This window comes from Physeter macrocephalus, chromosome 7 (genome assembly GCF_002837175.3).
Source record: "Physeter macrocephalus isolate SW-GA chromosome 7, ASM283717v5, whole genome shotgun sequence".
Classification (NCBI taxonomy): Eukaryota; Metazoa; Chordata; class Mammalia; order Artiodactyla; family Physeteridae; genus Physeter; species Physeter macrocephalus.
In genome coordinates, this window is record NC_041220.1 from 32,402,792 (window position 1) to 32,417,591 (window position 14,800).

General features: G+C 37.8%; 1 protein-coding gene and 1 non-coding gene across 9 annotated transcripts in view; one reads left to right on the top strand and one right to left on the bottom strand.

Moving 5' to 3' along the window:
* Positions 1-14,800, bottom strand: part of LRBA (LPS responsive beige-like anchor protein) — an 813,910-nt gene that overhangs the window by 104,372 nt on the left and 694,738 nt on the right. The gene's annotated exons all lie outside the window — the stretch shown is intronic.
* On the top strand, positions 13,711-13,792 carry LOC129392272 (small nucleolar RNA ZL8). The gene has a single exon (XR_008617982.1). It is a non-coding gene; the product is annotated as a small nucleolar RNA ZL8 (small nucleolar RNA).

Here is a 14,800-nt window from a genome sequence, read left to right on the forward strand (position 1 = left end):
CTCACTGACTTCAGACTATACTACAAAGCTACAGTAATCAAGACAGTATGGTACTGGCACAAACACAGAAACAGATCAAACACAGATCAATGGAACAGGATAGAAAGCCCAGAGATAAACCCACACACATATGGTCACCTTATCTTTGATAAAGGAGGCAAGAATATACAATGGAGAAAAGACAGCCTCTTCAATAAGTGGTGCTGGGAAAACTGGACAGGTACATGTAAAAGTATGAAATTAGAACACTCCCTAACAACATACACACAAAAAAACCCTCAAAATAGATTAAAGACCTAAATGTAAGGCCAGGCACTATCAAACCTTTAGAGGAAAACATAGGCAGAGCACTCTATGACATAAATCATAGCAAGATCCTTTTAGACCCACCTCCTAGAGAAATGGAAATAAAAACAAAAATAAACAAATGAGAAGTTTGGTTTTAATGTCCATGAAGAAAAAGTACAAGAGACCTTGGCTCCTCTTGTAGGCTGGTGAGGGAGAAGGGAGTTGGAAGTGAGATTTCCCCCTATACAATGTTGGAAACCGTGAAGAGCCATGACCTCAGGGAAAAGAAGACCAGGAAAAAACATCTATTTACAAACAGCAGGATAAAGAGTAAAGCTTATCTGTCTTGATCTGGGTTTAGGTAAGAGAGCCTCCCTTAGGAGTTCATATCTAAAGGTCTGCCCCTCATATGGACACAGGATTTAAAAGTATAACCAAGAGGTCTGAAATTTATGTACAAACTGGTCCCTGACTGAGATACTTAAAAGAGCAAACACAAAGCACTCTGGAGAGGCATACTATCAATCAAGGATTCTAACAGGTAAAGCCTTGCCTAAAGATGAACACACAATCCCAATTACCAAATATATAAGGGAACAGACTATCATAAACAAGAGTCATCCAATAGCACAAATGGAACTACAGATATTGGTAATATTGAACAAGGCTCCTTGTTCAATAAATGTTTTAAGTTACTAGAGACATACAAAGAATGAGAATATAAGAAAAGGAGACACAGTTGTTGTTTTTTAAAGTTGGTTTGAAAAAGAACAAAACAAATTCTAGAATGAAAAATACAGCCACTAAGTTTATAGTGGACTGCTTAAACAGCAGATTTGAAATAGGTGAAGGGACAATTACTGATATAAAAAATATGAGGAAATTACAAGAATGGAGCACAGAGAAATAATAAAATGGAAAATACAAGAGATGCTTTGTAGGCCTGGAGGATGGAATGAGAAAGAATCTTACATCTGAAAGGAATTCTACCAAGAATAAATTGAGAGAATGGGGAGGAGACAATATCAAAGTGATAATTCCTGAGAACTTTCCAGAATGTATTTAAGACACAAATCCTTAGGTTCGAGATGCAAAATAAGTCCCAATCAGAATAAAAACAAATACACACTCAAACACATTATAATAAGACTGCAAAATATTAGACAGTTGGAAAAATGTTAAAAGCATCCTAAAAAGGAACAGCTGATAGATTTCTCAGCAGCAACAAAAGTGAAAGGCTAATGCAATAATAATATCTTCTAAATGCTAGGAGAGAAAGTTATGGTCAACCTATTAGCTAAAGAGTAAGATGAAAGAAAATCATTTTAGATTAAAACAAACAAACAAAAAAACCCACTGTGTCAAACAAAAAACATTTCCGTAGCTCTACACTGCCCATGGGCTACCAGTTGGCAACTTTTGCTGTACATCCAGAACTTAAATTGTCTGGCTTCCTCCACCTGGGTGTTGCATCAACATCTGAAACTCAACCTGTCCAAGGATGAATGCAATTGTATATTTCCACAACCGTCTCCTCTTCATGACTTCCCTATTTCTGTTAAATTCAGCACCATCACCCAGTTATTCTAAGTCAAAACTTTAGAATACCACTGAACTTCTATTCATACAAAATCCTACAAATTCTACCTATATATTTGTCTTCTGTGCTATACATTCCCACTGTTACTATTCTACTTCAGGCTCACGTCATCTAAACATTTGAAAAAGCCCCCTAAATTGATTTCTCTAGTGTCAAATGCCCCTACTCCATTCAATCCTATATGATGCTATTAATACTACAGTAAACTTTCTAAATTGGAACTTCAGTCATACCACTCTTCTCCATAAAATTCTTAAATGCTCCTCTTTGTGCACAGGATACAGCCAATTCCTTATCATGGCAGTCAAGTCCCTCTGAAGATCTGACCTCAAACTTCCTTTTTGGTCTTAAGTATCAACTACTCTTTTCTTTACATTAGTCAAACTGGATCACTATAAACCAAAATAACTTGTTAACTCTCTTCTGTATTTCCCTATATATTCTTTCCTCTAATGGAATTCAATTAAAATAAAATTTAAACGTATCTACAGAGGTCTCTTCTGTGTTAGACGCCTGTGTTCAGAAGCAGGGAGGTGGGGATGGAGTAGAAACAAATTATTCACTTATTCACACCCAGTTTTTTGTCTGAGTCTCATGAGGGAGTGTCCTCAACTTCCTCTCCTTTCATGCTTTCCCTTATTCAACACACTCACACACATTTCCACCTGTCAACTAAAGTGGTCGCGTAGAAGCCAGATAACCATCCCTAACGGAAATCTAGAGGAGCTTATGGCATTTCATGGATAGCAGAGCAAAATAACATACTCCAGGTTCTCTTAGATTGAGGATCCTATTAATATTATAATGTGACCCTGAGCTATCAAAGAGCCTGCCAACGAAAGATAACATCATTATGTCGTTTTTGCCAAAGTAAATATATGATTTCTGGTTTACTTTCAGTTGATCATAAAATTAAACAAAATATTCCACTTCCCTTGCATTTTTATAAATTATGTCCTTATTCTAGCTAAATATATTTGTATATGAAACCAGAAATGCTATTCTTACATGATGGTTCTAAATTACTCAGGAAATCTACTTTGAAAAGATAATTTTGAGATGGGTTTTGAAATGCAAAGCATATATGATTCAATGAAATCAGTGGTAAATTCTCTGTTTGACAGCACAGTATAAGAGATACATTAAAATGAAAGAATCGTTTTGTTCACTTCCTAAGAGAACAATGATCTGATCTGGATGAACAGTTACACAATTAAAAAAGCAGGGTTTTAGAGCAGGAAAGGAAATTAAGGGTTGTCCAAGCTTTGGCTAGATATTCAAGATCAGTTAGAAATTTAACCACTGTAATCTTGTGATTTTTGTGGATTCTTGGTTGTTCACTTTTTGTAAGGATAGGTTTTATTTTGGTTTATGTTACTGCTAACTATGCTTTAGATTGGGATTGGTAAACTTTTTCTATAAAAGACCAGATAGTAAATATTTTAGGCGTTGCCATATGATCACTATCACAATTACTCAACTTTGCTATTGTAGCCCAAAGGCACACATTGACAATATAAACAAATAAACATTCTGGCTGTTTTCCAAAAAAAGGTTTATTTACTAAAACAGGCAGCAAGCTGGGTTTGGCCCATGGGCCATAGTTTGCTGATCCCTGTTTTAGACTCATAAAAACAACTTTTAAATAAATTAGTTCAGTTTTGACCTTTCTCCAATTAAAGTAGATTATTAGGTGTAAAACCCAAACCAATAAAAACCTAAAGCCCAGCAGATGGCCCGAATGATTCTGGAAACATGGCTTCTATCTAGTCTCTGGTAGTATTTTCCTTCTCCCTACTTTACTGACATCTGAGACTGTCTCAGAAGACTTTCGATCTGAAAGAGAACAGATTCTTCCTCAATGGAACCAAAAACCCAGTCTACCATAATCCCTGAGTCAGGATCTCTTTAAGACTCAAAAGGCTCCTAACAGGCCAACTGTAAAAAATGGGTAAGTTATTTTTACTTATTTTTACTAAGCCTCAATTTCCTTAAAATAGGGATAATATCTACAGTGGGAGAATAATATCTGAAAGAATGCCTAAAACAATGAATGGCACATAGTAGGTATTCAACAAATGACAGTCCTCTTCTGCTTACCTCTTCTCCTTACCCACAAAACCCCTTGACCCCAAGTTCATTCATTTATTCTTCCAATATACACTCATTTAGGACTTACCATATATGTCAGGGATTGTGCTGAAAACTGGGAACACAGCAGTGAATAACACTGACAAAATCCTCATTCTTGTGGGAAGACTGACATTAACACACAAATTATTCAACAAGATAATGTCAGATAGCGACTAGTGCTACAAAGTGATGGATATAGAGTAATTGAGAATTCTAAATAGAATGAGCAGGGAAGGCTCCTCTGGCATGTGACTTGAGACTTAAGGATAAAAATCAGTTAGCCAGAGAAGTACTAAGGAAAGAGCATTCTAGATAAGCTGAACAAATACAAAATTCTAGAGGTTAGAAACTTTCTGGTACATTCAATATCAGAAAAGAGGAAGGACTCATTTCCTGAGACAGTTTATCTCCAATGTTAACCACTCTTCAATTCTATTCACACCAGACAACAAAACCCCTTTCTGCTCTGCTACTTTAGCAGCCACTTTACATTCCTACCAACAGTGTAGAAGGGTTCCAATTTCTCCACATCCTCACCAACACTTGCTGTCTTTTTTAAAAAATAATATCCATCCCAACAGGCGTGAGATGATACCTCACTGTAGTTTGATTTGCATTTCCCTGATGAGTAGTGATTTTGAGCATCTTTCTATACACCTATTGGCCATTTGTTAGTAGGAAGTATTCCTTGGAGAAACATCTATTCTAGCCTTTAGCCCATTTTAAAATCAGGTTATTAGATTTTTTTGCTATTGAGTTGTAGGAGTTCCTTACATATTTTAGATTAACTCCTTATTTGACATGTAGTTGGAAAGTATCTTCTCTCATTCCATAGGTTACCTTTTCATTTTGTTGACTATTTCCTTTGCTGTGCAGAAGTTTTTTAGTATGATATAGTCTCCCTTGTCTATTTATTTTTGTTGCCTGTGCTTTTGGTGTCATATCCATGAAACCACTGCCAAGATCAGTGTCATGAAGCTTTCCTCTATGTTACTATCTAGTTTTACAGCTTCAGGTCTTACATTTAAGTCTTTAGTCCATTTTTTATTGGAGTATAGTTCTTAATCCATTTTGAATGGATTTTTGTATATGATGTAAGATGAGAGTTCAATTTCATTCTTTTGCATGTGGATATTGTTTTTCCAACACCATTTATTTGAGACTACTCTTCCCCTATTGAATAATCTTGGTAACTTTGCTGAAGATCAGCTGACCATATATACATGGATTTATTTCTGAGCTCTCTACTCTGTTCCACTGGTCTAAATGTCTGTTTTTATTCCAGTACCACACTGTTTTAATTACTGTAGTTTTATAATATATTTTAAAATCATGAAGTGTGATGCTTCCAGCTTTGTCCTTTCTCAAGATTGTTTGGCTATTCAAGGTCTTTTGTTGTTCATATGAATTTAGAATTGTTTTTCTATTTCTGTATGATGTTGGGATTTTTGATAGAGATTGCAATGAATCTGTAGATCATTTGGGGTAGTGTGAACATTTTAATAACATTAAGTCTTCCAATCTATGTACATGTCATTTTTTGTGTCTAATTTCTTTCATCAGTGTTTTGTAGTTTTCAGTGTGTAAGTTTTTCATCTCCTTAATTAAATTTATTCCTAAGTATTTTATTCTTTTTAGCACTATTATAAATGGGATTGTTTTCCTAATTTCCTATTCCTTTCAAATAGTTCATTGTCAGTGTATAGAAAAGCAATGAATTTTGGTATGTTAATTTTGTTTTCTGCAACTTTACTGAATTCATTTATTAGTTCTAACAGTTTTTTTTTGTGGAGTCTTTAGGGTGTCTATAAATAAGATAATATCATCTGCAAGAAGGATAATTTTACTTCTTCTTATTAGTTGTGTGACCATGCCTATCAGCCTTCCTGAATTTCTAGAAAATTTGGAATATCTTCACTATCAGCCTCCCAAGCACATTATGAGGCTTCAATGACTAATAAGTGAAAGCTATTTATAAAATGTTAAATATTACACAAATTTAGGTTATTATTGCTATGCATTCTTTGGTGATGATTTGTAAATTGCATACCTTAACTACTACTACTATAAATATTTTAGTAGGAATAAAATCTGTTTAGGAACTGCAGCTTTTTATTGGTTAAAGTTGCTGTTAAATGTCATTAGACTTTTAAGCAGAAACATTGTTACCTGTAGTAAAAGTGCTTTAAACACTTTAGTGTGAAGTATTTTAATAGAGTCCACCAATATGCAAACAACAAAGCAACTATATTAGTTCATGCAAATGTTCTACACATGGATTCCCGGGTCCATAATTAACCATTTAGGGTAATACTCATAAACTATACAGTATGCAGTAAACATGTTTACCAAGTAAATTAAGAATCCCTATACTATGTAGCAGCTGATGCAAACTGGAACCTGATTTAAAATCTTTAGAAACAGAGGATTGTTTTAATTCTAGAAGTGGGAGAGGAGAAAGTCATATTCCTTAAAGAAACAAACAGTACTTCAAGTCTCTGTAAGACCTCCAATTTTCCATATGACACATGCCCATTTAGGAGATCATATATCAGGTTTTATAATATAATACATTGTAAATAATGTAAGTAATTAATCATGATTGTAAACCAACAACCCTCTTAACAGGAGCTGGGGGTCTCTTGTATCTGTTTAAAATTTTTGCTCTGTATGAATTTATAAGTGCCTGATCCAGGTAGACTCTGTATTGGTACTTGACAATCACCCAAATTCAAAAATCTTAAGTCCATATTTCCTAAATTTCCCATATCTTGCCATCATTCTGAATAGCAGTCAAAAATCATGGCAATCATTAGAAGTAACAAAACATGTTATTATTAGCACAATTCCACACTTCTCATGTATAAATGATTGACAATAGGCAACTGCCCAGTTTGGTTTTTGAACTCCAATGAACACTGATCCTCCCATCAAGGTAGGGAATATTATGAATTTTTTTTCTCATTAACTGTCCTCTGCTTGACTGGACAGCAATCCGTAAAAGGTACACAATAAAAACTGCAGCATTGGGCTTCCCTGGTGGCGCAGTGGTTGAGAATCCACCTGCCGATGCAGGGGACACGGGTTTGTCCCCCGGTCCGGGAAGATCCCACATGCCACGGAGCTGCTGGGCCCGTGAGCCATGGCCGCTGCGCCTGCGCGTCCGGAGCCTGTGCTCCGCAACGGGAGAGGCCACAACAGTGAGAGGCCCGCGTACCGCAAAAAAACAAACAAACAAACAAAACTGCAGCATTTATAAATTGGTCATAGCCCTTCACAGCCTCTTATTTCTTCTGTGCCTGAGCAAAATCATCACATTTCCAGACAAAAATAAAGCACACTTATATTAATGGCTTTTATTATTTTTTAAAGTGCTATAATTTCAAAAATCTTAATTGTCTAAAGAATGTAAACTCCCCAGATCAATTTTCTAAAAAGGAAGTCCAGATACTAAAAATAACTTCAAGATGTGGAACGCTGGGAAATATCAAGAGCAGACCAGGCAACTTGCATGCGACCATCAGACGGGGAAACTGGTTTTGAGCAAAGCCATTAGGCTGCCTTATAGACATGGAAGAAAGAGTCACAGGAGCTCTGGTGAAGAGAACTGACAGTCACAATCTAAAGGTAATTTTTACATACATGTAGTGTAGGAAAAACTTGCCATATACATGTGTAATGTAGGAAAAACGCTGCCATTTGATGAAAGCAAGAGCACAAATGTCTTCAAATAGAATGACAATAATGTTAAAAAATATAACTAGTATCTTAATGATCACTTGAATAAAATAATATGCTAGATTCAGAATTTAAAAATCACTAAAATAATTTCTCAGCTATTCTTATTAATTGTATACTACTAACAACTTTATATATTAATTTACCAATTAACAAAATATACTAATAACAAATCACTACATAAAAAAGTAAATATTGGATCAAAAATCATTGTAAATGCCTATATATAAAAATTCCATAATTAGAAATATCACCAGAATCTAAAAATTTAAATATCAAGTTTGTATTAGAAAAACAATGGTTTTTGGTTGGTTAAAATGGATAGAAGATGGCAGTAATGAGTGTCACGTTATTGGCCCACTCCTAAGGTTTCAGACTTAGAAAACAACATTTCATAGTCAAAGACATGTCTCTGATCTCAGTAGAGTCACATACCCATGCTTTAGTTGAAAAGGGAATTATGTTGAAAATGGTTCAAACAAAAGACAAAACAAAAATCCTCCAAAACTATCACCATTACTAGAAACATAACTCATAGCATATGCTCTGATGATAAATGAGAAGTGCCACTTTCTTTGTGAATAACATCTTCAGCTGCACTGTTATTAACTCCAGGAAGATATGTTGGACTTCTTGGCTTTGTTTTCTAACACTGTTCACATATCATTGGTTATTAAGTTGCCAGGGTAGCATTCATGAAGGCAAATAAAAGATAAACCATGAAATCCATACACAGGAAAAAAAATAACAACAAACAGATAATTCAGGATCACAACAATGTCACTCCTCACTGGCATAGGGTCAAGCCAGTGTCAGAACCGCAAGGATCTCCCAACTCTATTCATAATAAGGTTTCCAAAGTACCTGTGAACTAACCCTCAGCAAAGTTAAAAGTTTTTCTTTCCTCTTAATCATTACTTTCCTTTCAAAATAAATGCAAAACTAAAATAATCCAAATATGGCAAGAGATACGAAACCCATCTACCTCAGGATCACCTAGGTAGTTTGTTAGAAAATTATTCTAGGGCCTAATCCCCAGACACCCAGAATCAATGTTAACAAGTGTGGTGTGGGATCCTGGTATCTGCATTTCTAACAAACTCTTAAACACTAAAAGTGTGGGAACTTCTAAATAAAAAGAAAATTTGTATTGTATAAAAATGCACACATCAGCAATATAAAAAAAGACAGCTTTTCATTATTTTCTATTTGTTCATTTTTGTTAATTAAGTACATTTTGTTTTTTTAACATTACTCTAGGAAAAGAGCTTGAAAAGCTAAATTTAAGGGTCTTAATCTAATAGACTCTTCTAAAGGTACCAATATAATTTATGCCTAGCTCTAAAACTCTTAAATTTTCCAGAGACACTTAAATCCCTTCACATAATTTATGAATTAAAATGACAACTGGTGTGCTTTTTTAAAAAATTGAAATATAATTCGTACACCACAGACTTCACCCTTTTAAAGTGTACAATGGGGACTTCCCTGGTGGCGCAGTGGTTGAGAATCCGCCTGCCAAAGCAGGGGACAGGGGTTCGATCCCTGGTCCAGGAAGATCCCACATGCTGCAGAGCAACTAAGCCCACGAGCCACAACTACTGAGCCAGCGTGCCTAGAGCCTGTGTTCCACAACAAGAGAAGCCACTGCAATGAGAAGCCCGCACACTGCAACGAAGAATAGCTTCCGCTCACTGCTACTAGGGAAAGCCCGTGAGAAGCAACAAAGAGCCAACTTAGCCCAAAATAAATAAATTAATTTTAAAAAATAAAGTATACAATTCAGTATATTCACAAAGATGTGCAACCATCATCACTAATTTTCATTTCATTACACCAAGAAGAAACCCCATACACATTAGCACTCACTCCCCATTTCCCCACCTCCACCCACTGGTAACCACTAATCTACTTTGTCTTTCTATGGATTTTCCTATTCTGGATATTTCCTATATAAATGGGATCATATAATATGTGGTCTTTAGTGTCTGGATTCTTTCACTTAGCATAAAGTTTTCATGGTTCACCCATGCTGCAGAATGTACCAGTACTTCACTCCTTTACATGGCTAAACAATAGTAAATGTATGGATATACCACATTTTGTTAATCTGTTCATCAACTGATGGACATATGGGTTGTTCTCATTGTTTGGCTATTACTAATAAAGTTGCTATGAACATTATGCACATATTTTTGTGTAGACCTATGTTCTCAATCTCTTGGGTATACAGTTGGCCCTCTGTATCTGCAGGTTCTGCAACCACAGATTCAATGAACCATGGATCCAAGTTGAATCTGCAGGTGCAGAACCTGCCTATACAGAGGGCCAACTGCAAGGGACTTGAGCATTAGTGGATTAAGGTAATCAGGGGGTCCTGCAACCAATCCCCTTTGATGGCTTCTTGGCACCTTCCCACAGTACAGAATCTTAGCCTAATTCAATTTGCAAAATAGGAGCACAGAGCTCCTAAGGGCTCTCAAGCTCTTGGGGAGTGCACAGGCCACCCCAGCGGACCAAAGGTGTCCAGCTCATTGGTACAGAGGGCAGCAGAGCCTGTGGAATGATGTTATGAGCCCAGTAGTCCTGAGCCAAAACGTCACATTGACCACCTTGGCTGTTGGGCAAACCCAGGCATCTCTGTTAACTGGTGTCACTGCATATTCCAGGGCCAGAAGGGATTTTGGAGGTCAGCAGTTCCATCCTGGCATGAATCTTCTCTCTACAATCCCTGCCAGATGGTCTTCGGGTCTTTGCTCACTTGCTGTGATGGGGCAATCCCTCCCACCAAGGGAATCCCTATGAAAGTTCAAAAAAAAAGAGAGAGGAACTGCTGGGTCATATGGTAACTCTGTATTTAACTTTTCGAGGAACTGCCAAACTTTCCCAAAGAGAGTACACCATTTTACCCCACTAGCAGTGTATGAAGGTTCCAATTTTTGCATATGCTAACCAACACTTTTTACTGTCTTTTTCATGCTATGCTAGTGGCTGTGAAGTGGTTTTGTTTGCATTTCTTTATGACTACTGATGTTAACATCTTTTCATATGCTTTTGACCATCTGTATATCTTCTTTGGAGGAACACCTACTCAGATACTTTGCTCAGTTTTTAACTGGGTTGTCTTTTTATTGTTGAATTGTAAGAGTCCTTTGCACAATCTGAATAGTAGACTCTTATCAGATATATTATTTGTAAATATTTTCTCCCATTCTGTGGATTGCCTTTTCACTTTCCTCATAGTGTCCGTTGAACCACAGAAGTTTTAAATTTTTATAAAGTCCAATTTACTTTTTCTTTGATGATTTTGGTATCATTTTAAAAAAACAAACAAACATTGTCTAACTGGTGTGATTTACCACTTTTATTCCTATTTATTCCTGGGTCAAGCAGAGAAAACAAGAAAGAGTAAAGATAGGGAGAAAATATGTAGATACCACATGTCTATCAGCTATAAAATCCATAGTTCCTCAAGCACTTAAGAACATCACTGATGATACACTGGGTGCAAAAAAGGGAAAGTTCTCAAATGATGGCAGATTGATAACTGCAAAATGTTACTGAAGACGTGGTAGTTTCTTTGTACTCCTGATAGACATCAATATACATACTCTTCTCTGCTTAATCGTTTAAAATTAGTCAAAGACTTGATGGCATCACTTGGACATCTACGATCTGTTTTGCAGACAATTCAGGTTATTTCATGTTCTGTCTCTATGGAGGTTCCAAAAATAACAATCTCAATGAGAAAAATTAAAAAAACATAATACACAAATATATAATTTACAGGTAAAGAATTGAAGGCAACTAATTTTAATGAAGATTAAGGGTGCTAAAGCAAGAAAGTAGCCTTGAAGTCTTGTTTCATGCCACCAGAGATTTGCTAGAAAACTGCTTAAGAAAGAGGATACATACAGAAGACTGGAATGACAGGAGAAAGCCCCTCTCTGAGGCCAAAGGATTGTGGCTCTGAAAAGTTAAGTTGTAAATATGAACAAGGTTTTGTGATTTTTTTCAAGGCAAATTAATCCAATAGTTTCTAAGATAGATGATTAACTAAATTTCAATTAACATAGACCCTCAAAAGTCAAGAGTAGACATTAAATTGGGTCTTAAAGAAGAATATAGTAGAAAGTAATAAAAATGGAAAATATGGCCTAAACTACTGACACAATAAAAATTTCTAATGTTCAGAGAAGCCAACCTATTGATGACAACAACAAATACAGAAATGAATAGCAAAAATGTTATGGGCAGCCAAAATGATGGTAAACAAGTACTGAAATATGCCAAGATGATTTGTATTTGTAATATCTATACAAACTCTACTTCAGCTTTCACCAGGTCTATAGATATCTATTTCTGTTTTTAGATACATCCAGAAAAAGAATACTTAGTAACTCATTTCAAATTAGTATGTCTCATGGATGATTATATGAACATAAGCAAGGAGTACTGCATGCAGAAATCGGACAGTATTGCTCAAAGGGGTACCAAAAAAGTACACTGATCTTTAAAAATTCACTTACTGATGCCACCAAAGGAAAAATTACTTAAAATAAGAATTATTTCTTGGTCAATTTTCTATAGGTAACTTTAAAACTTTGAGGACATGAAGCACTTATATAATTTATAGAAGTTTGCCATCCAGGTATCATATAACTCTTGTATGAGAGAAGTATCTCAGGGCAATGTATATGAATAAAATGTATATGAAGGACAAAGAGCATCATTATTGTATTCTACATATTTGCAGCACACAAGCTTAACAAAATGGAGGTAGCAACTGTTACCTTCCTGATGGCAGAATTTTTTTAAGTGTGTTTAAATTAGAGCAAGACACTATCAAGGGGCTTCCCTGGTGGCGCAGTGGTCAAGAATCCACCTGCCAATGCAGGGGACATGCAAGCCTTGGTCTGGGGAGATCCCACATGCCGCGGAGCAACTAAGCCCGTGCGCCACAACTACTGAGCCAACTGCCACAACTACTGAAGCCCATGTGCCTAGAGCCCATGCTCCGCAACAAGAAAAACCACCGGAATGAGAAACCCGTGCACCGCAACTACTGAAGCCCACACACATACAGCCTGTGCTCCGCAACGAAGAGCAGCTCCCGCTCGCCGCAACTAGAGAAAGCCCACGCACAGCAACAAAGACCCAACGCAGCCAGAAATAAGTAAATAAATAAAAATTTTTTTATATTAAAGAAAAAAAGACTATCAAAAAGAATTTCTAAATGCTAAAATTGTCAATAGCTACCCATCTGCCTTATGGGTGGTGGAAAGGGTGTGTGTGTGGCATTACAGTCTGGCAGGGATCATATGTGTAGCTTAAAAAGTATATTCAATTTATTATAATAAGATATCCATTGTTTATTGTTTCCTTAATGCAAACACTAAAACAGTGGTGCAGTTTTTATACCTATTTGAAAGGCTGTGAGCTCTTTGTGCAGTGAACTTGTGGACGGTGAAGATGGTGGCTTTGGGGTCCTCCTGGAGGCCGCTGTGAAACCTGCCAACAAAGGGAAGGCAACTGCCGGCACCATCTTTGCACAGCTGCCAGTGTACAGGTACCTCAGGGCCGTGCTGGACAATAGGGGACTGAAGTCACGGGCTGAGCAGGATGAACTATCATTACAGACTAGAGTTTCTGATGTCTCTGTGACTCCACTGCTTGGAACTGACCCAGCTCAGGGCAGGGGGGACTTGTCTGGTAGTCACCCTGGCTTCTGCTAACTCAATGGTTTCTTCCCAGGCCCCTGATTCTAGAAGGAGGGTCTGCAGCGCCTCGAGGGGGTTTAAGGTGTTCACTGGTGTGTTAATTTTGAATAAAGCTTGAGAGCTTTGGAAGCCCAGCTGGGGCAGTGCCCCTTCATACAGATTCAGGGCTAGCCTGGTGGCTGAAGGCCTAAAGTTTGCAATTCTCCTTTTGGAGAAGTGCTGTTGGGATAGATGGGATGCCCAGGATGCCTGGTTGGACTAGAGTCTCTGAGAACTTTTCTGAGGATCGTTGAAACCACCTGATCCACTCTTATGCTTCTTTCCACCCTGTGTGGCAATTCCCCAGCCCACCCAAATTTTTTTTTTAAAGTAAAATTGGTGGAGATTGGTTCAAGATGGTGGAGTAGAAGGACGTGCTCTCACTCCCTCTTGCGAGAGCACTGGAATCACAACTAACTGCTGAACAATCATCGACAGGAAGACACCGCAACTCACCAAAAAAGATACCCCACATCCAAAGACAAAGAAGAAGCCGCAATGAGATGGTAGGAGGGGTGCAGTCAAAACAAAATCAAATCCCATAACTGCTGGGTGGGTGACTCACACACTGGAGAACACTTATACCACAGAAGTCCACCCACTGGAGTGAAGGTTCTGAGCCACACATCAGGCTTCTCAACCTGGGGGCCCGGCAACGGGAGGAGGAATTCCTAGAGAATCAGACTTTGAAGCCTTGTGGGATTTGATTGCAGGACTTCGACAGGACTCGGGGAAACAGAGACTCCACTCTTGGAGGGCACACGCAAAGTAGTGTGCACATTGAGACCCAGGGGAAGGAGCACTGACCCCATAGGAGACTGAACCAGACCTACGTGCTAGTGTTGGAGGGTCTCCTGCAGAGGTGGGGGGCAGCTGTGGCTCACCAAGGGACAAGGACACTGGCAGCAGACGTTCTGGGAAGTACTCCATGGCGTGAGCCATCCCAAAGTCCGTGATTAGCCCCATTAAAGAGCCTGGGCTCCAGTGTTGGGTAGCCTCAGGCCAAACAACCACCAGGGAGGGAACCCAGCCCTACCAGTCAGCAAACAAGCAGATTAAAGTTTTACTGGGCTCTGCCCACCAGAGCAACACCCAGCTCTACCCACCACCAGTCTGACCCATCAGGAAACTTGCACAGCCTCTTAGATAGCCTCTTCCACCAGAGGGCAGACAGCAGAAGCAAGAAGAACTACAATCCTGCAGCCTCTGGAACAAAAACCACATTCACAGAAAGACAGACAAGATGAAAAGGCAGAGGGCTATGTACCAGATGAAGGAACAA